Here is a 26,320-nt window from a genome sequence, read left to right on the forward strand (position 1 = left end):
CTCTCTCTCCCTCAGGGCGCTACATCTTTCCTTGTATATATTGGCATGAAAGAGCTGGAACAAGAGTGAGTCGGTGTCTTCTCACCAGCCCCAGCAGTGTTTACCGGTAAGACTATTACTGTTATGGCACCGTTCCCAACATAGTCACATAATGCAATTTTATTGAACCGAGAATTGTGTGTGTGTGTGTAACATTCCAAGAAGTGAGCTAGTAAAACAATAAAGGAAGTGCTGGATGAGAGCTCCTGGGAATGCATTGCATACACTTTCAGACACAAGACCCGAAACCTAGCTAGCAGAAGGACTGCGTGGACAATCGGACCATTTTTCTTGCTACTTTCTATGTTTCTTACAAACCAAACCAATGTTTGCAGCTACTCTTGTGTTTAAATCCAAGTAAGCTACCTTCAAGTTACCTTTTAACATGCCTGTTGAAAAGATGAATATATACTTTTGGGAACATGGGGATTGAGAAAGGCGGGAGATGTGCAGGAGGCAGCTGATCGTGTTTCTCTCTCATTGATGTTTCTAACTCTCTATCTCTCTCCCTTCCTCTCTGTGAAAAATAAATAAAATATATTTAAATATATATATATATATATATATATATATATATTTAAATATATTTTATTTATTTTTCACAGAGAGGAAGGGAGAGAGATAGAGAGTTAGAAACATCAATGAGAGAGAAACACGATCAGCTGCCTCCTGCACATCTCCCACTGGGGATGTGCCCGCAACCCAGGTACATGCCCTTGACCGGAATCAAACCGGGACCCCTCAGTCCGCAGGCCGATGCTCTATCCACTGAGCCAAACCGGTTTCGGCAGAAAATGTATATTTTTATTGATTTCAGAGAGGAAAGGAAAGGGAAAGAGAGATAGAAACATCAATGATGAGCAAGAATAATTGGTTGCCCCCTGCACACTCCCAACCAGGGATTGAGCCCACAAACTGGGCATGTGCCCTGACTGGGAATTGAACCGTGACCTCCTGGTTCATAGGTCAATGCTCAACCACTGAGCCACACCAGTTGAGCCAATGCTAATATATCTTTTAACCTACAAAGAAGTTATGGGGTAGCCTAGAAAGAGAAATCACTTAAATGTAGGATACAGAGAAGAGGATAGAATCTTACCAGTGAAATATCTTAGCAGCATGTGGATTCTTTGAGGTACTTTTAGTGTATAGTAGAATTTACACGAAAAAAAAATGTAATCTGCCATAAATGACTGTTCTCTCACGTGCACAAATTTGTGAAGATGAGGGAATAAATGTGTGTTTGCCCCAATACCTGTTCCTTTGAATCAGACTGTGTTTAGTAACCTTAATCCTAAACTGCTAATGAACCACATCTACTTTTCTGAATTGCTACTAAATTATTAGGCTAAACATTTTTTAAAAATAATGTTTAAAGAAAGATAGCTAATAGACCACTTGTCAGCCCAGCAGGTCAAGTAAATTTGCCCTACTGAGTGGTTACTAGGTTCAGAGTAGGATTTGTAAAGAGAATTATTGGGGAGGCAGGAACGGATGATAAATTCCTTTATTTGTGCCTTTTACCTCCACTTAAAAAATGCTGCTTAATATTTTTCTGCAAGTTTATGTTATTTTGTACTGCCCATTTCCTATAGAGGAAGGAAGAGCTAGAACTCAGTGATAAGCTAGACAATGACAATGGTTCAGTGGGCCATGATGTCTTCTTCCTTTTGTGTTTCCAGCATTTGCCTGCTGCTAAGGCAATCAGAGTGTGTGGCATATAAGTAGGGCATAGAAGTCACTACTCAGCACTTCAGTCAACGAGTCCCCATTCTGGACATCTGTGTCAGCTGTAAGAAAACTGTGAATGAGATGAGCTAGAGCACTGACTCCAAGCTGGATCTTACCATTTTGTTCACATTTTGAAGGCTATCCAAATGATGTTTAAAGATGCTCTTAGATCACCCCAGTATCTATGATGACTCTTGCTTTCCACAGCTACCTAAACTTATTTCATTATGATTTGCCAAAGGTTGAGAGAAGGCGTAACCAAGGACTAAGAAAATAGGTCTAAAATAAAAAGGAACTACAACAAAAATAATCAAATGCTGAATGGCTGCCCACCCATTGTGGCTCAGTGGGTGAGCGTCGACCTATGAAACATGAGGTCACAGTTTGATTCCAGGTCAGGGCATGTGCCTGGGTTGCAGGCTCGATCCCCAGTGGGAGGTGTGCAGGAGGCAGCCAATTGATGATTCTCTCTCATTGTTGATGTTTCTATCTCTCTCTTCCTCTCTGAAATCAATAAAATTATATATATATATATATATATATATATATATATATATATATATATATATATATATATGTATATGTTTAAAAAACACCGAATGGCTACAATTGGTGGTCTAACTAGGAAGCAAAATGGCTCCAGAGTAGAATGCAAGGGATAAAAATAGGGACATGGTTGGGTAGAACAGAAAAAAAACATGTGTAGTCAATATAGAGCAATGTGGCCCTAACTGGTTTGGCTCAGTGGATAGAGCATCGGCCTGCAGACTCAAGGGTCCTGGGTTCGATTCTGGTCAAGGGCATGTACCTTGGTTGCGGGCACATCCCCAGTGGGGAGTGTGCAGGAGGCAGCTGATCGATGTTTCTCTCTCATCGATGTTTCTAACTCTCTATCCCTCTCCCTTCCGCTCTGTAAAAAATCAATAAAATACATTAAAAAACAAACAAACAAACAAACAAACAAAAAACCACACACAAAAAAACACAGAGCAATATGACTATGGCTCTGAGTCCATTGTTTTCTAAAGTTGAGGGTGATAAACATATTACATGTCTTTATTCTAGGGAACTTTTTTCCAAAGACAGAGTTCTGATTCTCAAGGAGTGAGCTCTCTGTCTTTAAAGTCTGTCCCCGTCTTTTTCACACGGTGTCAGAAGGGGGATGCATCCGAAGGGGATAGAAGTACTGTAATTCCCCACATGGCCGTAGTAAAGAGTAAAGTCACATCCTGCTGGCTAGAGCAGTTTCCTTCCAGACAACGGTGATCTTCTCATAAGCAGCTGGCCTTGCCTGAAAGGGAGGCATTGTTGGTAAGTGAGCCAACATTCTAGGGCTGGGACTGGGCCGGCATCTTATATAACAAACATGCTGCTGCTCCACTTTTGTTTGTTTTCCCAGACAAAAATGACTGCAACACATTTCAGGGACCAGGCCAAAGCATTGTCTTTGTAACGCCTTAACATGCTAGCAATAGTAGATGTTCTAAATTGCTAGACAATATCCACTTTTTTAAAAAAAAATATATTTTATTGATTTTTTACAGAGAGGAAGGGAGAAAGAGAAAAATAGTTAGAAACATCGATGAGGGAGAAACATCGATCAGCTGCCTCCTGTACACTCCCTACTGGGATGTGCCCGCAATCAAAGTATGTGCCCTTGACCAGAATCGAACCTGGGACCCTTCAGTCCGTGGGCCGACGCTCTATCCACTGAGCCAACTGGTTAGGGCTACAATATCCACTTTTAAATACCGCAAAAAACCCAGTTAAAAGCTCAATGATCAAATAGTTATTTGTATATTACTTTTGTAAAATGATTACCAGTTTTGGCTTTTTTTTTTTTTTTTTTTTGAGCGGGAGGGAGACTTGGAGTGTTGCCAAAGAAGAAAATCAATCCATACTTCTGAAAATATATTCTTTACTTCCTTTCGCCAGACAGAACAGGAACGAATGATTCAGTGGGACACATACTACACTAACTTTTAAACCCTTGGATACTTTGGGCAAATCATTTACTCTCCCTGAGCCCCCGGTCATTCATTTATAAAACGAGGATAAGAATACTTCCACTGACTGTGCACGGTCTGATTAAACTGGTCAAATGAGATATTGCACGTGAAAACATTTATCAACTGCAAGGTGTGACACTACTGTCAGGACTGAAGGGTCATCTTTGTTTTCCTTGGAGCAGATGCTGGTTCTGGAGCACTGAAGTAGGGGAGACTCCACCCCAGTTCTCTCTCATTTCCCCAGGTCTGAGAGGCTAGAAGAAGAGAAAGAAGTGAACCCTGAGAGGTGGAAACTCCTATTTATCCAATAATGTGCCCAGAAAAAGAATTTGAGACTTTTCCCTCTAATGAATTAAGAGTCCCTTCACTTATTAATTAATTAATTTATTGTTGGTTTTTTCTCTCTTTTTTTTTTAGAGAGAGTAGAAGGGAGGGGGGAGAGACACGGAGAGAGAAACATCGATGTGAGGGAGACACATTGATTGGTTGCTTCCTACATGTGCCTGACGAGGGCAGAGGACCTAGGTATGTGCCCCCTGACTGGAATCGAACCTGGAACCCTTCAGTCTGCGGGCTGATGCTCTACCCACTGAGTCAAACTGGCTAGGGCAAGAGTCCCTTCATTTAAATGTTAGAGAAATGCATTCATTATCTAGGTTTTTGTCCAATTCTGCTTATCTAGACCTGTGTTGTCTAATACAGTTAGCCACTAGTGCAGTGATGGCGAACCTTTTGAGCTCGGCGTGTCAGCATTTTGAAAAACCCTAACTTAACTCGGGTGCCGTGTCACATATAGAAATTTTTTGATATTTGCAACCATAGTAAAACAAAGATTTATATTTTTGATATTTATTTTATATATTTAAATGCCATTTAAGAAAGAAAAATCAACCAAAAAAATGAGTTCACGTGTCATAGGTTCGCCATCACTGCACTAGTGACTTGTGGTCATTGAACTCTTAAATATGACTAGTCACACACTGAGATGTGCTATGTGTGACAAATATAGGCCAGAGTTTGAAAACAATAGTCCAAAAGAAAAAAAGTGAAATATCTTAATATTTTTTATATTGATTACATGTCATAATAATATTTTGGACCTATTTGGTCCAAATATATTGTTCAAATAAGCTTTATCTGTTTTTTATTTTAAAAAAATGCAGCTACTATAATATTTATAATCACATATATGGTTCACTTTGTATCACTGCTCTCGACAGAGGGGAAGGAAAGACATGAGTCCTAATGGCCTTATTTACACGCTTCTTGCATTCTAGTCTCTACCCAGCCTAGTGCAGGGCTGTGTTTCCTTATCAGTCCAATTCTTAGGCAGCCAGTTCATTTGGGAAGTACATGAAGAAACCAAAGGAAGATCAACAGGAAGGCCACTTCATCACCCTTACAGCACATGGCACAAAGTAGGCCCACAGGATTCCTTCCTTCCTTCCTTCCTTCCTTCCTTCCTTCCTTCCTTCCTTCCTTCCTTCCTTCCTTCCTTCCTTCCTTCCTTCTATCCATCATGCATTCAATAAAATAGTGAATGGAGAAATTTGCAACTCATATCTCAAAAAGACAGAACAGGAATGGATGATTTCTCTCTTTTCACACTCATGAGTTCTGAAAAGGGATTTGATTTGGTTTTCTAATGTCCTGTGTCCAAATCACTTACTAAAATCTGTTTTACAAGGTTTATATGCATTTCTTACCTCCTTTCTGAAGGTTTAGGTGCCTTGAGGTCAGGAAATGTGTTTTACATATCTGGCTTTGTATCTTAAGAGGTGCTCAGTAAATGTTGTTGACTATTCTTTTTCTTACTTTTTTTTGTTGTTGTTGACTATTCTGACCATAATTAAAACTTGAACCTAAAATTCTGTACCCTTGATTTGATGTTGATGACATATGCCTTTAAAAAAAATATATAGCTTGTAGTTTAAGATGCATTGCATCGTCTTTTTATCTGTTTTAAGTCTTATTTATAAAGTACCTCTAGTAGTACTTAATTTAAGGTGAATACTATCTTCCCAGATTAGATCCCAGGCTGATGAATGAACACTTATTCCTAAAATACAGTCCTCACCCACTTTTGTCATTTAGCAACAAACTAAAAGTTGTCCCAGGAACAAACCGATAAAGCCTGTGTGAGATAAGAGAACAATAAGAGAAGAACAATAAGGGAAGAACAACAGCTGCATTAACCTGGTGGCTGGGGAAGGAGAACTCAGCGGGGGTGGGGGGTGGGGGGCGGGAGTGGGGTGGTGGTGGAGCAGGTCTGAGTCAGGGCACAGCCCAGGGCACAGTGAAAGCTCAGGGGCTCCCCGCCCAGCAAACCCCCAGAGTCTGAACAGCCTCAGCCAGGGTCGCAGGGAGGGCTTGGGGGAAGGGCTGAGCGGGCTGCAGGGATCAAAGAGAAGCAGGAAACCGCCAGCCCAGTGTTGCTCTTTGAGCAAAGATAATGGAGTCCTCTGGGGTGCAGAGAATGAACACACAGAGAGATTTCAAAACACAGCAGACCAGAGCTGATCGAATTCCTTTATTCTGTACCTCGAACTCACCAGGCTTCGCCTCAATTCAAAACCGCTCTATATTGAATTACAGGGCTGGGAAAAAATAAAAGGGCGTCTTAGCGAGTGTTTTTCAAACCCTGGGTCCATCTCTCCTCAGTGTGTGGAATCCATTCAGTGGGTGGAGATTTGTATTCAAAAAACGAAATAAAATACAATGGACAGTAGAAGGGATTAGTAAGTACTGGGGATAAATATTGTCTTGTGAAAATTTTGTTGTCTGTGTGCCTGTGTGCATTTTTTTACTATGGATCTCAGTCAAACTGTGAAACTCAGGAAAAACAGGTCTAGTCTATCCCCCTGCCTTATCACTGCGGCACATAAAATCAGTCCTAAGAAATGAGGCCTTGGGGAATGGAGATTTCAACCCCCCCCCGCCCCCCCCCCCCCCCCCCCGCTTCTCATGGAGGCATCCCCCCTGCATCCTACAGATGCAGACTAATGTAGAAGCCACAGATCCAATGCAGCCCCCATGGAATCAGTCAGTTCTCTGGGAAAGAGGCCCAGGATCAGGCATTTCATTCTGATGACGCTAATGCTGTTTGTCAGAAACCGTGGGCAACCTCCCTTGAAAGCTCCTAATTAAGGAGAGGGAATGAAGGGGGCAAAGGTACTAGCAGGCCTCCAAGGCGAGGCAGCCACTTGGCCACCACTCATTAGAGAGCCTGCGAACCGGGCTCTATTTAAGGCAAGTCTGGGCGGCGGGAGGGGGAAATGAGGCGTGTGGTTCAGCTGCTCCTCTCCTTATCCCCAGCTCTGCTCTCAGCTTTCGTGTCTCGCCTTGATTTATTTCTGGACGTTTTAGTCAAATTCAGTTTGCAATCTGCTTTATGATTTAAAAAGCAGACAAGAGTGTATATAGAAAGGCCCAGACAGAGAAGAGGGCAGAAACTGTATAAAAGATTCCGACCAAGTGTAAGGACATTCCCGACAGGCTCTAGATGACCACCAGTGACCCAGCAAACACATTGCTTTCCATTTCTGAGTCTCATGAAATTAAACATCAATTCAGAGTCGACCAGGGAAAGGAAGGACCCTTAACGACAGACTTCATTATTTTCCCCAAAGCCTGAAAGACAGGGAGAGAAGTGTGTGTGTGTGTGTGTGTGTGTGTGTGTGTGTGTGTGTGTGTGTGTGTGTGTACTTCTTAAAAGAATTGAGTTGTGTAACTATAAAAAGGCAGCTCTTGTCCCACCCCGACACAAAAGAAAGTGCTGATGGTTTTACAATGGCGTGGCCACTAAAATACCATTTGAAGATGAGGGAACTTCTTTATCGGCCCAAGAAATCAAAGTAAACCATCGGAAACCCTAGCCCCAGGAAATCCCACTGCTCGGACACAGTATCCAGTGTTGACACTGAGACCGCGGATCGCTTTCCGAGAGCCAGGCTGCCTGGCTTAACCTCCGGCGCAGCCTTCCCTGGGCGTTCCGTTCAGCGAGACAGACATTCTCTCAGCTGTATCAGAGACATGGATTTTAGCTGTAATTATGGTCTGCTGATCTGGGGTAGCCCGAGTCAAACAGACACAATCAGCACCTTATCATTAGGGGAGCAGCCCTGTCTCTCCCTGGAACAGGGCATTGGCCTGGGAGAGAGACTGTTTTGAAAAGGTTGCCTGCCGCTGCCAGCTCTGCATCTATCTAATCTTTTAGGAGCTTGGTTTCTCCAAATGAAGAAATGTGTGCCACCCTTGAGTTGCTGGAAAACCCCCACACAAAGGCCGTGTTTAAACATGTCGTACCTGGGCCCTGAATTGCTGTGGATGAGTTTGTGCCATTCCATTGTCTCCCTCCCAGCCACCCACCCTGGGAAACTGGCACAGAATGCGTCTTCGTCTGTGTTTTTCTGTCCTTTCTTCCCAGCCCTTCCCCTCCTCTCAGTTAACCTGCTCTGAAGCCTTGGGGACACGCTGTCATCTGTTAGCGCAGAGGAAGATTGCAAGTTCAGTGGTTGCTTTCTCCCAATTTGTATTTGTATTTATTTATTTTTTCTTTTTTTCCCCCTCCTAATTTTTAAACAAAAAAATGAATCTCTAATAGTGGGAATTTAAAGTTAGTTGAAAGCCAGTATTAAAGATAATTTTGAGCGAAGAGATATTTCCTTCAAATCATACCATAATAGCAACACTTGCCTCATTTATGAGCCCCTTAATATGCACCTTCCTTCCTTCTTTCCTTCCTCCTTTTTATTTAAAGACTTTTTTTTTGGCGGGGGGGTGGGAGGGGGGACAGTTTTAGGTTTATAACAAAATTTAAGAGGAAGGTACAGAAATTTCCCATATACCTACCACCCCCACATCAGCGTAGCTTGCCCCATTATCAAAATTTCTCACCAGAATGCTACATTTAAAGTTTATTTATTTTTTAAAATTTTCTTTATTGTTGAAAGTATTATAGATGTCCCCCTTTGTACCTATTGACCCCGTCTAGCCCACACCGAAAATTTTATTATTGATGCGTTTACTTACTACCAAGGATGAACCTCCATCCACACATCATATTGACACATCATAATTACTCACAATCAACATTTTTTAACCTATGATTCAGGTTTTTGTTTTTTAATGTTTGTATTGATTTTTAGAGAAAGGGAAAGGGAGAGGGGGAGAGAGAAAGAGAAACATCGATGTGAGAGAGAAATATCAATTGGTTGCCTCCTATATACACCCTGACCCGGGATTGAACCTGCAACTGGGCATGTGTCCTGGATGGGAATCGAACCTGTGACCTTTTAGTGCATGGAATAACGCTCAACCAACTGAGCACACCAACCAAGACACGATTCACTCCTGGTGTTGTATATGATATATGTTTCAACAAAGTTATACTTGCATATATCCATCATTATAATAATACTAGATGCCTGGTGCATGAAAGTCATGCACTTGGGGAGGGGGTTCCCTCAGCCTGGCCTGCACCCTCTCACAGTCTGGGAGCCTCTGGTGGATGTCTGACTGATGGCTTAGACATCTTTAGACAGCTGGCAGTCAGACATCCTTACCACTGCCACGGGGGCGGGAGGGGCTCCTGCCACTGCTGCTGTGCTCCCCAGCTGTGAGTCTGGCTTCTGGCTGAGTGGTGCCCTCCCTGTGGGAGCGCACTGACCATCAGGGGGCAGCTCCTGCATTGAGCATCTGCCCCCTGGTGGTCAGTGTGCGTCGTAGTGACTGGTCGTTCAGCCATTCGGTTGATTTGCATATTAGCCTTTTATTATATATGATATAGAGTATTTTCACTGCCCTAACAATCCTTGGTGCTCTGCCTATTCACCTCCCTTGGCAGCCAATGATCTTTTCAATGTCTCCATTTTTGCCTTTTCAAGAAATTTATATAGTTGGAATAATATGTTAGCCTTTTCAGATTGGCTTCTTTCACTTAGTAATATACACTGAGTCGCCAGATTATTATGACCACCTGACGTTTGTAGGCAAATTAGCTATAATTTTGTGCTGAAGTTGCTAGAGGGCCAGACCATTATAAACATCTGAATAGCACAACATACCTAACTATCATTGCTGATCAAATTCATCCTATCATGTTGATGGCGTATCCCAATGGAGATGTTTCTTCCAACAAGACAATGCGCCATGCCGCGGTGCTCATATTGTGCGGGAGTGATTTCAAGAACATGAGGGAGACTTTACCTTGCTTAGGTGGCCCCCACAATCACCAGATCTCAATCCAATTGATCATTTGTGGGACGAAGTTAAAAGAGCCATCAGGCAGCTGGTTCACAACCATCAAATCTCACAGAACTGGACAGTGCTATTCATCAGGCATGGTGTCAGATTCCTTGCATCACCTTTTAACATCTTGTGGAGTCAATGTCAAGAAGAATCACCACAGTATTGAAGGCAAAAGGTGGCCCAACAAAGTACTGATGGGGTGGTCATAATAATCTGGCCACTCAGTGTATATTGATGTTTCCTCTATGTCTTTTCATGGATTGATTGCTCATTTGTTTTTAGCACTGAATAATATCCCATTGTCTGGATGTACCATACCTTATTTATTCATTCACCTACTGACAGACATCTTGGTTGATAATAAATTTTGAATCAAGATGCTATAAACATTAGTATGCAGGTTGTCTGTGGAGATAGGTTTCCAAATTCTTTGGATCAATACCAAACATTGTGATTGCTGGGACATAAGGGTGAGTATGTTTAGTTTTTGTTAAAAACCACCAAACTATCTTCCAAAGTGGCTGTACCATTTTGCATTCCCACCAGCAATGAATAAGAGTTCCTGTTGCTCCACATCCTCGTCAGCTTTTGGTGTTGTCAGTGTTCTGGATTGAAGCCATTCTAATAGGTATGTGGTGCTATATCCTTGTTTTAATATGCATTTCCCTGACATACAATGTGGAGCATCTTTGCATACCTTATTTGCCATCTGTATATATATATTTTTGGTGAAGTGTTTGTTAAGAACTTTGGCCCATTTTTTAATCCGGTTGTTTGTTTCTTATGGTTGAGTTTAAAAAATTCTTTGTATATTTTGCATAACAGTCCTTTATCCGATATGTCTTTGCAAATATTTCCTCCCAGACTGTAGCTTGTCATTTTAATTCTCTTGATATTGTCTTTCTCAGAGCAGCAGAAGTTTTTAATTTTAATAAAGTCCAGCTAATCAATTATTTCTTTCATAGATTGTGTCTTGAGTGTTATGTCTAAAAAGTCATCCCCATCCATAAGGTCATTTAGATTTTCTTCTGTTATATTGTGGGAGCATAAAACTTTTGGGAGTGTACTCTCTTATGTTATACCCTGGGAGTATAAAGTTGTGTGTTTTATGTTTATTATCCATTTTTAATTTTTGTGAAGAGTGTAAGGTTTGTGTTTAGATTCATTATTTTGCATGTGGATGTCCAGTTATTCTATCATCATTGTTGAAGAGACTGTCCGTTGTATTTCCTTTGCTTATTTGTCAAAGATCAGTTGACTCTATTTATGGTGTTACACTGTCTTGATTACTGTGGCTTTATAGTAAACCTTGAAGTTGGGTAGTGCCAGTCTTCCAACTGGATTCCCCTTAATATTGTGTTGACTATTCTGGGTCTTTTGCCTTTTTGTGTAAACGTTAGAATCAGTTTGTCAATACCCATACAATAATTGCTGGGATTTTGGTTGGCACACGTATTGAATTGAATCTAAAGATCAAGTTTGGAAGAACTGATATCTTGAAAATAGAAAGTCTTTCTATTTATGGAACATGAAATATCTCTTCATTTAGTTCTTTGATTTTGTTCATCAGTTTTGTAGTTTTCCTCATATAGATCATATACCTATTTTGTTAGATTTATACCTAAGTGTTTCATTTTGGGGAGGTGCTAATATAAATGGTATTATGTTTTAAATTTCAAATATACTTGTTTATTGTTGGCTTATAGGAAGGAGATTGACTTTTGTATATTAACTGTGTAATTATTAAAAATCAAATATGAAATGTGTGTATATATTTTAGAGTTGTGTAACCTCATTTTTTTCTGACCTCCTGTGTCCTGCTTTTGATAAAATTTTAATGGTTCATTTAAGAAACTCTTCACTTTTGGAAATTCATGCAGTTGCTCAGCCTGTGGTTCAGGATTTTGCTGCTTCATCGTTTCAGATTTCTTGACTTCTCTATAGATGCATCTAGACCAATGTCATTTTATATTTAGCAAAAGTTGGAATAGTTCATGGGGACTTTTCTGTCCTTTCCGATTCCTGCACATATTTAAGTGAGGTCATGCCACCATTCTTCTCCCTCAGTCAAGCTGAATGAAAATGTACTTTTGCTTGTTGTCGAGCAAAATGTTGTTGATGTTTCCCGGCATTGTTGCACCATCACTGTCCACTTATTCATTTACGGAGCTCATCATCCTGTGGAAATAGATGCTGGGTTCTTCCTTGATTTGGAAAGTAAACGACTGTATTAAATTGCTAAGGCTGCCATGACAACGTACCACAGACTGCATGGCTTAAATCGCAGAAATCATTTCTCACAGTTCTGGAGGTTGGAAGTCCAAGACCCAGGCAAAAGTTTGGTTTCCTCTGAGACCTCTCTCCTTGGCTTGCAGATAGCTGTCGGCTTCCTGCCTGTTCATATGGAATTTTCTCTGTGAGGGCACCTCCCTGGTGTCTCGTTATGTGTCCGAGTTTCTTCTTCTTATGAGGACACCAGTCAGATGGGATTAGGGCCCTCCCTAATGCTGAATTTTAAAGCAGTCACCTCTTTAAAGACGCTATCTTCAAATATAGTCACACTCTGAGGCACTGGAGGTTAGGGATTCAACATAAGAATTTTGAGGGACACAATTCAACCCATAACCACGATTAAATATTTTGCCTTGGGTCTTATAAAAAAGACAAAGCTGGCCTCAGTAGATTCAAGCTTTCTCCATAACATTGTGACTTCTTACATTTTCATTGTATTTTGATGGGACTCAGAACCGATCTTTGCTTCTGTTATGGGGAAAAGGGAGGTAAATCTTTTCTTCTGCAAGGTGTGATAGATAATGCAATATTTCTCAGCCTGTTTACTCTCCCAAAACACAGAAGGGATGGTAAATATCCATAACAAATGAATGTTTTGCTAAGCTTGAGCTGTAGAATCTTTTAGTCAAAGCCTGTGTCTATATTAAAGCCTTATCCTAAGCATGCGGTCTAAGCCACTTTAACAGAGATGGTGATATTGCCATGGCTTAAGAAGAGAGAACGTTGCCTTTCACTCCTGTAACAGCCCACAGTGAAGTAGGACAGGTTGAGATGGAAGGTCAGTCCATCCTCAAAACCCAGCCTCTTTCTCTCTACCATGTACTTGGGCATCCTTATGTTTCCAGCAGCGATACTGTACCATCCTGCTAGGTAATGGGTGCATGAGTCTTTTTTCTAGAAGCCTGGGAGGTTCCTTGGCTCTGTCCTTGTTCCTTGGGGCTCTCCCTGATGTCATCACTTATAGTCATCACCTACCATATGAGTGAGAGGCTGTGGCCTTCCTATTAACCCTTAGCTTTCCTCATAAGTTATCCATCTTTGAGAGATGACAGTGCTAGTTTCTCATGAACACTGTATAACTGTGAAAAATGGAAGATTTATTAATTTTTTAAATCAATAGATATTGTGCTATTTCAGAATTTCCTAAATTCTCTTTTGTTCATGGTACCATTAATGTTCATGGTGTCTTCATAATTTTTTTGCCCTACAACATCCCCCAGAGTCTAAAGAAATAACTAACAATTCCATTTATAAGGTTCAAACACCCTAATAGAAGTATTTATATTTTCATAACCAAGTAGCTATTTGAGAAAAAAAATGTATATAAAGAGAAAGCAATATGTCATTTTATTCTTTTTTTCAAAAAAGATGTTTTATTGATTTCAGAGAGGAAGGGAAAGGGAGAGAGAGATAGAAACATCAATGAGAGAAAATAATTGATTGGCTGCCTCCTGCACTCCCCACACTGCGGATGGAGTCTGCAACCAGGGCATGTACCTGACCTGGAATTGAACCATCACCTCCAGGTTCATAGGTCAACACTGAACCATGCCAGCCAGGCTATAGTTTTATCCCATATAATAAAACCCTAATATGCAAATCGACCGAATGGCGGAAGGACTGGTTGCTATGATGTGCACTGACGACCAGGGGGCAGATGCTCAATGCCGGAGCTGCTCCCTGGTGGTCAGGGCGCTCCCACAGGGGGAGCACCACTCAGCCAGAAGCAGGGCTCACAGCTGGCGAGTGCAGTGGCGGTGTCGGGAGCCTCTCCCACCTCCATGGCAGCGCTAAGGACCCTTTGGGGGATGTCCAACTGCCGGCTTAGGCCCACTTCCTGCCTAATGTCTGACTGCCAGCTTAGGCCCACTCCCTGCCTAATGTCTGACTGCCAGCTTAGGCCCGCTCCCTGCCTAATGTCTGACTGTCCTACAGGGAGTGGGCCTAAGCCGGCAGTCAGACATCCTCCAAGGCGTCCTGGACTGTGAGAGGGTGCAGGCTGGGCTGAGGGGACCTCCCTTCCCCCAGTGGACAAATGTTGTGCACCGGGCCTCTAGTTTTTGAATAAATACACTTACTAGCAGAATGTGTGTGCCTCTTGGGCACTGTCCACCTTCACCCACTTTGGGAAGTCTGGACACTACCGCTCTCATTTCCTGTTCCACATTGTTTCATGAAGTACTTGCTTCTTATTGCAGCAACTGTTGAAAGCCCAGCTTGCAAAGAAATGAGTGTCATTGAAAGGAATGTAGCGTGATCTAATGAAACTGCGAACCATCTCGAGGTGGTCGTGCTATCAGACAGATGCTGCTGTGCTGCTGTGTTCTTAAAAATTTTTAATATCCGAGGCACCTGGAGCCCCTCAGGACACAATCTGGGAACTGCAGTGCTCGGTGAAGGAAGGTGAAGAAGACATACTCCACACCTGGAGCCCACGCATAGGACGGCACATAGCTCTGTGGTCAGTTAAGTGTCCCGTACAGCAGGGGGCTGCGTGCAGTGGCCTTTTTTTTGTTTGCTTAGTATCTAAATCCCCTTTAGAAAATCTGTAGTATGTAATTCTTGGGTGGTAGAGTTTTTCTTCCATTGTAGACTCTGAATAGACATGAAGCCTAGTTTCTAATTTCCCTGAGTGAAGGCTTTGGTTTCTAGGCTCAGCCATCAGAACCCCGGGTTTCAGCTTTTTTTTTTTTTTTTTTAAATATATTTTATTGATTTTTTTACAGAGAGGAAGGGAGAGGGATAGAGAGTTAGAAACATTGATGAGAGAGAAACATCGATCAGCTGCCTCCTGCACATCTCCTACTGGGGATGTGCCCACAACCCAGGTACATGCCCTTGACCGGAATCGAACCTGGGACCTTTCAGTCCACAGGCCGACGCTCTATCCACTGAGCCAAACCGGTTTCGGCGCGGGTTTCAGCTTTTGAGCCTATTTTATTTTTCTATCACCATTTATCCTCTCTGTGCCTTCTTCCACCTCCACCTCCATCTCCCCCATCCCCCACCCTGGATTTTGGGTTTATTGATTGATACAAAGGGTCAGGAACATTGGGGACACCTTTCTGGCTGTGTAGTGTCAGTGTGTACACTGGCAACAAGGGCAGTGGCTGGGCCAGTGTCAGTGCTGGCAATGTGGACGGACTTGGCAGTGACCCTAACATGTGGTGTGTCCTCACGGGACTGGTTTTGTGGCATGATTTTGGCTGTGGTTTGGGTGGTGTAGCCTCTCTTTTCTCTGTCCATGCTGAACACAGTTCTCTAGTCTTCCTGAGGAGGTGGGTAGCTAGATATCCTGCCAATAAATGTCTTTCTCTGTTTAAATCAGCCTCCCTTACTCTGAAAGGTGAGACAATTGAAGAGGAATTTGGCCAAAGATTTCTAAAAACAGAAGAGAGGCAAGATTATAGAGGGTAGATTGCCCTGACTTCCCCAGAAGGAACAAGGGTCTGAGAAAGTGTTGAGATGTGCTTCCTGAAAGCTTTGGATAGTAAAAACCACTGGAGAGCCAGTCCTCAAAGACTGAAGGAGCTATAGAAGAGGGAGGGTTAGAGTGTGGACAGATTTGAGAGAGGGGAAGACTGGGGAATTTAGCACAGAATAGATCAGGCCCTAGAAGGTGAGTTTCAAAATGACACAGTTGTAGTAAGTAGGGAACTTTGTAAAGTACATGTCACTAGGGGTTATGTTCAGAAGATCTGCAGACCCCAGGAAAGGCAGGGTGAGGCACACTAAGAGGGGGCCGTCCAGGGCAATAATGAATAGAAATCAGGTCTGTGATGCATTAGGCCAGTGATGGCGAACCTTTTGAGCTCGGCGTGTCAGCATTTGGAAAAACCCTAACTTAACTCTGGTGCCGTGTCACATATAGAAATTTTTTGATCTTTGCAACCATAGTAAAACAAAGATTTATATTTTTGATATTTATTTTATATATTTAAATGCCATTTAACAAAGAAAAATCAACCAAAAAAATGCGTTCGCGTGTCAAAGGTGTCATAGGTTCGCCATCACTGCATTAGGCTGATGACAGGATGAATTTTAGGCAGATTTATCCAAGTAGGAAAAATAAGGATGGACAAGATATATTTGGATGATGGGTGTTTTTGGCAAACCCAGAAGTCATTACATTTACAGGGTGGGGCAAACATAGGTTTACACTTGTTTGTATGGAAAATAATACAATAATTAATAATAATACAAGAATAAACTCTGTTTTTTAAAAAATATATGTTTATTGATTTCAGAGAGGAAAGAAAGGGAGAGAGAGATAGAAACATCAATGATGAGAGAGAATCATTGATCGGCTGCCTTCTGCACATTCTCTCCTGCAATCTGGACATGTGACCTGAATGGGAATCGAACCGTGACCTCCTGGTTCATAGGTGGATGGTCAGCCACAGAGCCACCGGGGCTGGGCTAAACTCTGGTTTTGGTATCTCACACCTGAAAACTTCCTTTTGCTCCACCCTGTATGTTTGTCACTAGTGACACTCCACAGGCCCAAACTAGAGAATGTGTTAGAAAACCAGATACTCATTCAGCTCAGAAAGCAAAGGGAAAGGGAAGGAAGCAGAGTCTCCCGGCATCTACTGAAGAAGCAGGTGAAATGTTTGAAACTCGGGTGGGCCTGCGTGCAGGAGGAAAGAAACAGTATCAGGAAATGGAATCCTAGAAGCATAATTATGACTGAAGAGAACGTTGTACCAGCAAGAAGTGTCCTGCTGTTACAAGTAACACAAGCTCCTCAATGAAGAAGCAGGCTTGGAGGTACCCCCAGCAGAAGACGTGACCTTTTCTTGCTTCAGGAGAATGGAATAGCACTTGCATTTGTGAGCTCTGTAGGCTAAACTGAGTCCATCTTTTTGAAGTTCACGGGTTGTTTGGCTTCCAGGAGATGAAGCAATTTCAGAGGTGACTCATGTTATCCCTTGATAAGTGAAATCATGATGTCATGCGCTCATGCCCTCCTTAGGTACACAGGCTCATGGGGCTTCCGGGCTCTTAGGAAAGCGATGTGGTGGGTGTATTTGGGACGGGATCCTCTCAAATATTAGGCAACATTGTAATTTATATTACTTATTCAAAAATATTTGCTGATCATAGCAGTGCTGTTAAAGGCATATGACTATCTTTAATGGGAAATCATTTCCCAAAACTCAGTTTAAAAACAATTGCCCAAGTTGTTTTAATTATGTTTTAGTGTTCTAAACTACCCGCCCATCTTGTTGACCTATATGCTCTATGTGAACTGTCCTGTCTGTGTTGTTTTAAAACAAGTCCTTGTGCACCGACCCTCTCTCTATCATGGGAAGAAGGTAGTTTCATCCTTATCACACTATTAGGGGAATATAGTGCTTTATTTTTTTTTAATCTTCACTGAAGGATATATTTTTATTGATTTTTTAAAAAATTCTCAATGAGTGAGGATATTTTTTCCATTGATAGAGTGGAAGGGAGGGGGAGAGACAGAAACATTGACGTGAGACACATCCATTGGTTGCCTCCTGCACGCACCCCTACTGGCCAGGGATTGAGCTGGCAATGCAGGTATGTGCCTTTGATTGGAATCGAACCTGTGACCCTTCAGTCTGAGGAATGGTAGTCTATCCACTGAGCAAAACTGGCCAGGGCTTTATTGATTTTTAGAGAGAGAGGAAGAGAGAAAGAAAGAGAAACATTGATGTGAGAAACATCTACCAGTTGCCTTCTGTACCAGGGATGGGACCCGCAACCTGGGTATATGCCCTGATCGGGAATTGAACCCGCACCCTTTTTTGGTGTAGGGGATGATGCTCCAACCTACCGAGCCACCTGGCCAGGGCAATGTAATGCTTTTATACTGTTGAGATTATGAGATGTGAGATAATAGGTTGTGAGTTTGGATCAAGATTCAATTTGGGGATTTATTTTCCCTTCCAGAATAGTCGAAGACAGAGAAGGAAACAAGCAGGTTGGGCAGGAACCCCCAAAAGTTGAAGGGAGCTATCTGATAGAAGATGTACTCGGATGCCATGGCTCACCCAGTGCATGAGTCTTCCTCTGGGTAGTGGCACAAAAAGTTTCAGAGAATCATCCTCATCCCTTTAGCAAAGGATGTGGGCAGAACCCTTCATATCTGATGACAACCTGCACTTTAAAAATTAGTTTTTATTAATTTCAGAGATGAAAGGAGAGAGAGAGAGAGAGAGAGAGAGAGAGAGAGAGAGAGAGAGAGAGAGAGAGAGAAACATTAATGATGAGAGAGAATCATTGATTGGTTGCCTCCTGCACCCACTGGGGATCCAGCCCATAATCCAGGCATGTTTCCTGACCAGAAATCAAACCATGACCTCCTGGTTCATAGGTAGATGCTCAACCATTGAGCCACGCTGCCTGGGCACATCCTACAATATCCTCCCAGGACTCTACACAACCACCCTCCAGAGTTCCTTATGATTCTCTTTCCACATCAGGACCTTTTATGACTCTGTCCTTTGTGCCTACTCTTGTTTCTTTAATAAAATCCTGCCTCTCTCTTTTTAAAAATATGTTTTTATTGATTTCAGAGAGGAAGGGAGAGAGAGCGAGAGAAACATCAATGATGAGAGAGAATCATTGACCAGCTGCCTCCTCCATGCCCCCTACTGGGGATTGAGCCCACAATTCAGGTATTGTGCCTGACCTGGAACTGAACCATGACCTCCTGGTTCATGGGGCAACACCCAACCACAGAGCAACACTGCTGGACAGAATCCTCAGTAGTCTTGCTCTTTAGTATGGAGTTATTTGTTCTGTCATTTGTGTCCCCCACAGTGCTTGGTTCGCAAGTCTGTAAAAGCAGAGAGTCCGCCCTACTGTACTATTTTTGTCTTTCACTTCCACCACGTGACAGAGTCTATTGCTTAGTTATTTTTCTTCCTAACACATTGCAGGGATACTCAAAAGGCTGTCAAATGTAAAATGGCAAGGGGGCAGGGGGATGGGAAGAGATTAATCAAATAACTTATATGCATATATGCATAATCCATGCACACAGACAATAGTGTAGTAGGCCTGGGATGGGGGGAGTTCAGGGTGGTGGGGGTCTGTGGGGGGGAAAAAGGGGACACTGTAATACTTTCAACAAGAAAGATAAATTTTTAAAAAGTCAAATGGCTTTCCATACATTAGAGTGTGCATGGTCCAGAATGTTTTAAGCTTGAATGCATGTGTTTGTCTTGATTTTTCACTTCTATAGTGACGTGTCGTGTGGGACAGTCACTTAGATTCACTGGACATTTTGCTTCCTCTATTAAAAGTTGCATTTTTCTAGATGACATCAGAGATGGCTTTTAGTCTTACATTCATTGTCTGTAATCCAGGTCCTTTCATGTGACCTCGGACAAGTTATATAATCTCTTTGCTAAATGAAGAAAATACTTCTAAATTCCAGGGATGGTTGTGAGGATTAAATAAGATCTAGAATGCATTTAGATTGGTTCAGTAAATAAATGGTTGTTTATCATCTGTCTAGGTGGTAGGTATTAGGGCTCTAGAGATGACTAAGACACTATCTCTATTCTGGGGAAGTTACAATCTAGAAGCCTTGCCTGGGACACAATATGGGCTCAGGAACTGTGGGTCCTCTTCGCCTTTCCCTCCCTGGCCTATCAGATATTTAACACGGGGATTTGGAATAGAACAAGGAGACAGCTTTACACTTTACATTGTTTTTCACCTGGTATTTAGTACAGCGATGAATCTTACTTCAAGCCCTGAAGCTAAAGCTCATGTCAATCCTTAATAGTGAAAGGGATGACATAATTAGGAAATAACGAGGCCAGACAAGAACAGCCCAGATGAGATGGGAGTTGAGTGCTTCAGAAGAAGAATGTGGTGGGAGTAACTGGCCCAGCCTGGGAACAGCATTTATGATGCCCTTATCTTATAAAGAAAAAAAATCATTTCTGGTCTATTAGCAGAGGAACAAAGTAAACACAGTGACTAATTTTCCTAATGCAGTAATTTCATGTGTGTGTTACATGCAATAAAAGAATTGCTCAAGAAGGTTATGCTGGTTTTTTCAAAACAAGCCACCCAGTGGGTTTGGCCGCCAGGAAAACTGCCTACACATTTTAAAGATGCTCACCAGCCATTCGGTTGTTGTTGTTGTTTTTGAAGATATCAAGAGTTCATTCCTTTTTATTTCTGAGTAGTAGTCCCAGTTATGAATGTATCACAATTTGTTAATCCATTCACCTGTTGATGAACACCTGGGTTGCTTCCATTTGACTATTTCAAACAAAGCTGCTATGCACATTTATGACAAAGTTTTATATGGTCATATGTTCCTTTACTTAAGAGTGTAGTAGTTCTTTAAATTTTTTAGGAAAAAAATTAAGGAAAAATAAAATTAAGCATCAATTTAGTGGCATTTAGTACATTCCCAGTGTTGTACAACTATCACTTCTAATCAGTTCCAAACATACCATCACTCTAAATTAACAGCTCTTCCCCTTTAAGCAGCTTCTTCCCATTCTACTCTCCCTGCCGCCTAGCCTCCATTAATCAACAATCTGTATTGTATCTCTATGGATTGATCTATTTAGATATTTCATATAAATGAAATTATACAATATGTGATCTGGCTATTCAGTTTTTAAAAATATATATTTTTATTGATTTCAGAGAGGAAGGGAGAGGGAGAGAGATATGAACATCAATGATGGGAGAGAATCTGCCGGGGTCCAACCCCAGCAGGTCCAGGGGTTCCCAAAGGCGTAGACAGAGTCGGCGAAGAAGGAAGGACACGGAGACAGGGTTCAGTTGATCAGCAGCCTAGCCAGGATCTCCAGCCAAGTTCTGGTCTGGATCTCCAGAGAGGTTCTGCTTCGGAGCTCCAGCCAGGTTCTGTAGCCAGGTTCTAGTCAGGCTCTCCTGCCAATCTCTGCAGTCAGGTTCAGTCCAGGATCCCCTGCCATGCTCTCTCGCCAGGCTCCACCTCCAGGCTCCGAGGCCAGTCCCTGTCCAGGATCCTCCAGCATGCTCTCTCCAGCGAAGTTTTTCTGTCTCTAGAGAACGTTCTGTGTAGGTTCTGTGTTCTGAATTCTGTCTCTCTTGGTCCTGTCTTCCAAGCCCTGTCTCCTAAGTTCTGTCTGAAGTTCTGTCTCTGAAGTTCTGTCTTCTGTCTGGTTACATCTGTATTTATACCAGTTGATTCAATCCTATCAATCTCTATTACAAAGGTTAGGGCGTTTCTTATCTCCATTCCAGGGAGTAAAGATTATGTAGCTTAAGCATGATTGTTTGTAGTGATTAACTACCCGCCTGGCACTTAGTTAAGGAGTTTCATCCCCTCCCTGACTTCAGGGAAAAATTCCTACATGGGGAAACAACCTTTCTCGGAGAGGTGACCTTGGTTAAAACACAGCGCCAAGAAGGTGAGCAAACATATTAAGAACCGTATGCCATATATGCCAGGTCCCTTGAAACAGCAAGGATGGACCGGCTCCCGGCAAGAATCATTGATTGGCTGCCTCCTGCACGCCCCCTACTGGGGATTGAGCCTGCAACCTGGGCTTGTGTCCTGACGGGAATGAGCCATGATCTCCTGGTTCATAGGTGAATGCTCAACCACTGAGTAATCCAACAATTTCTTCACAAAGCTGTACTTGACTACTTACAATTAAAAACACACCAAGGTGAGAAAGTCAGAAAACGCTGGACTGTTTTTTTTTTCTCTCTCTTAAAGCATCAACTACTTGGCAAGTTTGGCTGAGTGTGTTAATATAGTGAGTTATATCAATAACAAATAATGAGATAAGTATCAAAGTAGGGGAAGGAATTCTCAACAGAGGAGAAAAATCTTTAAAAGCATTGAGATAAAAAAGGAGTGTTCAGGAATGTGTTTCAATTGCAAGGCGGGCTATGAAGCTGGTATGATTGGAGGTGCCTCCATGCAAATAGTCCTTTACATAGTTCACAAGGGGTTGGGACACTGTTTTCTTTGTGGAGCCACCAAACGTTTTTAAGCAGGACAGTGAAAGTCTTATTTTCAATTGGCATTTGGTGAGTCTGCCCACCTGTCCCTGTGTCTGCTACAGGAGTCGGTAAGAACTTTCAGATGCAGGTACCATTCATGGTCTCCAGCTTTGGCAGATAGGATGTAGAGGCCTAACTCTGGAGCAATGGGGCATTAGGATGTGTAGCTGGAGGAAAATCTTTGTAGACTCAGTGGAAAAAGCATAAGGACTATCCCGGAGCCTCAGCAAGGGACCATGAGGTTGCTGTGGTTGTACAGACAGAATGGAATATGCTTGCAGCACTATCTCCATTTGCGACTGGGAGGATTCTGTCTCCATGCAAATGATGTGAAATGAGTAGTATGTCAAGTGACACCAATGCAAACTTGATTCTTTTTTTGCTGCTGTTTGTTAATCCTCACCCGAGGATATTTTTTCCATTGATTTTTGTTGTTGTTGTTGTGTTATGCCACCCCTCCTTTTCAGACCATGAACCCAGCTCTTTTGCTTTCCTCCACAATCATCTCCTTGGTTCTGAGATCATTGTTCTGTACTCGTTTAGGAAATTGACACCTTAGTAATATGTGTCTTTTCTTCTCAAATTTTGCCATCATCCTTGGACATTTTGATGTCCTTGGAATGTCATGTCTAGCACCCTTACCACAGGGACACTGAACCCCTATTCTGATGACCTTTACCTCTATTTCTCCCCAGCACTTATTTCAAAAACTGCATCTTAAAATTTTCTAACCACAAAGTTCTTCCATTTCTAACCTCAAAGCTCTATCCGGTCATTGCTCCCACCAGTCCCTCTTCCTTCCTCCCTACTGAACCTGGTTTTCTGCCTATCACACCTCCCAGCTCTGGCTGCTTTCTTGGCTTCCCATTTGCTAAGTTCTTACTAGTTTCACTTCCCTCCCTGAACTCTCCCAGAACCAATGTTTCCACATCCTACTACCCTATGAGCAGCACCCTACTTCTCTCTGCCCTTGAGCCATCTACTAATTTTGGGTAATCCTTAGCCTTTGAGAGATCTGACCATTATTTTTATAGCTAGTATTTCTGGGTAAAGTGTTGCTGGAGTGAAAGCACATAATTAGACAGAATCCATTTAAGTTGTTTTTAATTCATCTGGACAGAAGTACCATTCAGTGTTCTTTTTATTCAGACATTTCTGTATTATTGACCATTCAAAACTTTTACCTACTCTTAAAATCTCTACCCATTTTCTCCCTCCATCATTCTTTTTATTTTTAATATATATTTTTTATTGATTTCAGAGAGGAAGGGAGAGGGAGAGAGAGAGATAGAAATATCAACAATGAGAGAGAATCATTGATCTGCTGCCTCCTACATGCCCCCTACTGGGGATGGAGCCCACAATCTGGGCATTTGCCCTGACCAGGAATCGAACCATGACCGCCTGGTTCATAGGTCAACGCTCAACCATTGAGCCACACTGGCTGGGCCCTCCCTCATTCTTAGCAGCTGCCCTGGCTTCTTGCTTCATATAGAAAATAGAAGCCACCAATGTAACTCACCTCACCTATGTTTATCTTCAACCTTGTTGTCTTGTTCCCCATCTTTCCAATTTCTGCTTTTGTCTCAAAAGAAGAAGCAGTCAGTGGAGAAAGATCTTTCCGTGGTTATTCTTGACTCCATTGTTTGGCCAGTTCTAGAATTTTTACCAGTGATGAGTCAGGTCCACGTGTGTTCCCTATGTTTACAACCTCTTGGTTCCTACTTTTCCTGGGTCTGATCTCACGGAGACTGGCACATGCTGGCCTGGTCCTGGAAGACCCAGTAGCTGCCATTTCCTCAGATGCACTGTACCCAGAGCAGGGGGTCTGTGAGGATTAGCTGAGCTGTTGAAGGGTTAATAGTCAGCTGCCTGGGGAGAGCCCCAAGTTAACTGTCTTCCAGCTGACCTTTATTTTCCCTTAACTTTCTGAGACCAAACTTTTTTTTTTAAAATATATTTTATTGATTTTTCACAGAGAGGAAGAGAGAGGGATAGAGAGTTAGAAACATCGATGAGAGAGAAACATCGATCAGCTGCCTCTTGCACACCTCCCACTGGGGATGTGCCTGCAACTAAGGTACATGCCCTTGACAGGAATCGAACCTGGGACCTTTCAGTCCGCAGGCCGACGCTCTATCCACTGAGCCAAACCGGTCAGGGCTGAGACCAAACTTTAAAAAAAAATTATTTTTCAGCTACAGTTTACATTCAATAGCATTCCCCATCAGTTTCAGATGTACAGCAAGGAACTGGAAAGCCAAGCACCCACCTGGCCCCATACCCTGGCAGCTCGACATTATTGACTATATTCCCCATGCCGCTCTCCACATCTCTGTGGCTGTTCTGCAAATACCAATTAGTCCTGCTTAACCCCTTCACCTTTTTCACCCAGCCCCCCAACAACCCTCCCCTCTGACAGCTGTCTGTCAGTTCTCTGTATCCATGAGTCTGTCTCCACTTTGTTTGTTGGTTTATTTTATTTATTAGATTCCACATATAAATGAGATCATATGGTATTTGTCTTTCTCTGGCTGGCCTATTTCACTTAGCATAATACCCTCTAGGTCCTCCCATGCTGTGACCAAACTTTTAACCTCATGCTCCTGCTCAGCTCTCTGATCCCCACTGGGACTAGAATTTCAGCAGAACTTTGCCTGCTTGGCTGGTATCATCAGTTAGGTTGCCCTTCAGTGAAGAACTGCCTTTTTTTTTTTAATATGCTTTTTATTGATTTTAGAGAGAGAGGAAGGGAGAGGAATAGAGAGACAGAAACATGGACTGGAAACATCAATAGGCTGCCTCTTACAGGACCCCTACTGAGGATCGAGCCCGCATCCTGGGGATGTGCCCTGACCAGAAATCGAACCTGGGACCTCTTGGTCAATGGGATGACACTCAACCCACTGAGCCACACTGGCCAGGCCAGCATTTAAGATTTTAGTCATCTTAAGCAGAAAGAAGTCTTGTTAGAAAGATGTTGAGGGCGCCAGGTATCAGCAAGCGGTTGCAGGATGAGTTTGACAAGAAGCCGGCAGCTCCAGGAGGCTAGGAGGGAGGCAGCACATCAGACATCTGGCCAGAAGGCTGCGGCTTGGCTACAGGCACTGTTCCTGCTCTGGGAGCTGTGGACAGATCCTAACTGCCCCCAGCTGCCCTGCTGGCTCTCCAACATCGGAGTGCCTCCTTACCATACTTACAGTGATGAGAAAGATGGTTCCGCTTCATGTAATACCAGCAAAATGATGGGAAAAAGAAGCCTGATTTTCAGCTTCACTCTGTTTCACATTCAGTGGTTCAGTGCTTCCCTTCATTTACTTGGAAACGGAGATGCTGCCATTTTATTTACAACACAGGGAACAACATTTTCAAATGATGGTGCCTCCATCACCTCTGAAAACGAGCTTGAGGGATTTGGAACCATTGCAGTAAGTAAGCAGCAGTGTATTTATTTTGTAATAAGATAACACACCTCTGACCTAATTTCCAACACATTTTTCTCTTTTTATTTCACCTGGCTTTTTGCCTATAGAAAAAGAGGCCCAGTTGAAAAATTCAATGTTGAGGTAAGAACATTTCCTCTGTGAAACCACGATATAACCCAAGGATTAGTAAGTTTCTGTGAATATAAATATGAAGTACCAGTCACCAAAACACATCAGTTCTCCCAATTTGCTCCTCTGTGGACTTGTTTTGTGCGTTGACATTTCTAATCTACTCTTAAGTAGATTCCTGCATAGCACAAGGATGGTATGAAAAACAGGAGAGGCTGAAGTATTTGAGAAAAAACTTCTAAATGGCAAACACGAAAGCCTGCCTGTCCCCTCCTGCTTTTAGCAAAGGGGCTGGAAACATTGTTAGAACTAGTTATTTTCTCCACACTGTCATCCCCTTAGAGCACATGGGCTGGGCTGGTAGCTTGTTCACTTTCTGTTACGGTCTGGCATGCTGCCGTTAAATGCCTATAATTAGGAGTCATATTTTTTTTTAGACTTTTC

General features: G+C 42.5%; 1 long non-coding RNA gene across 1 annotated transcript in view; it reads left to right on the plus strand.

The window, feature by feature from the left end:
- Positions 1 to 26,320, plus strand: part of LOC132229210 (uncharacterized) — a 123,992-nt gene that overhangs the window by 16,618 nt on the left and 81,054 nt on the right. The window contains exon 2 of the long non-coding RNA XR_009451654.1: positions 16 to 106. This is a non-coding gene — a long non-coding RNA (uncharacterized LOC132229210). The remainder of the gene's footprint in view (positions 1 to 15; positions 107 to 26,320) is intronic.

This window comes from Myotis daubentonii, chromosome 3, assembly GCF_963259705.1.
Source record: "Myotis daubentonii chromosome 3, mMyoDau2.1, whole genome shotgun sequence".
Lineage (NCBI taxonomy): Eukaryota > Metazoa > Chordata > Mammalia > Chiroptera > Vespertilionidae > Myotis > Myotis daubentonii.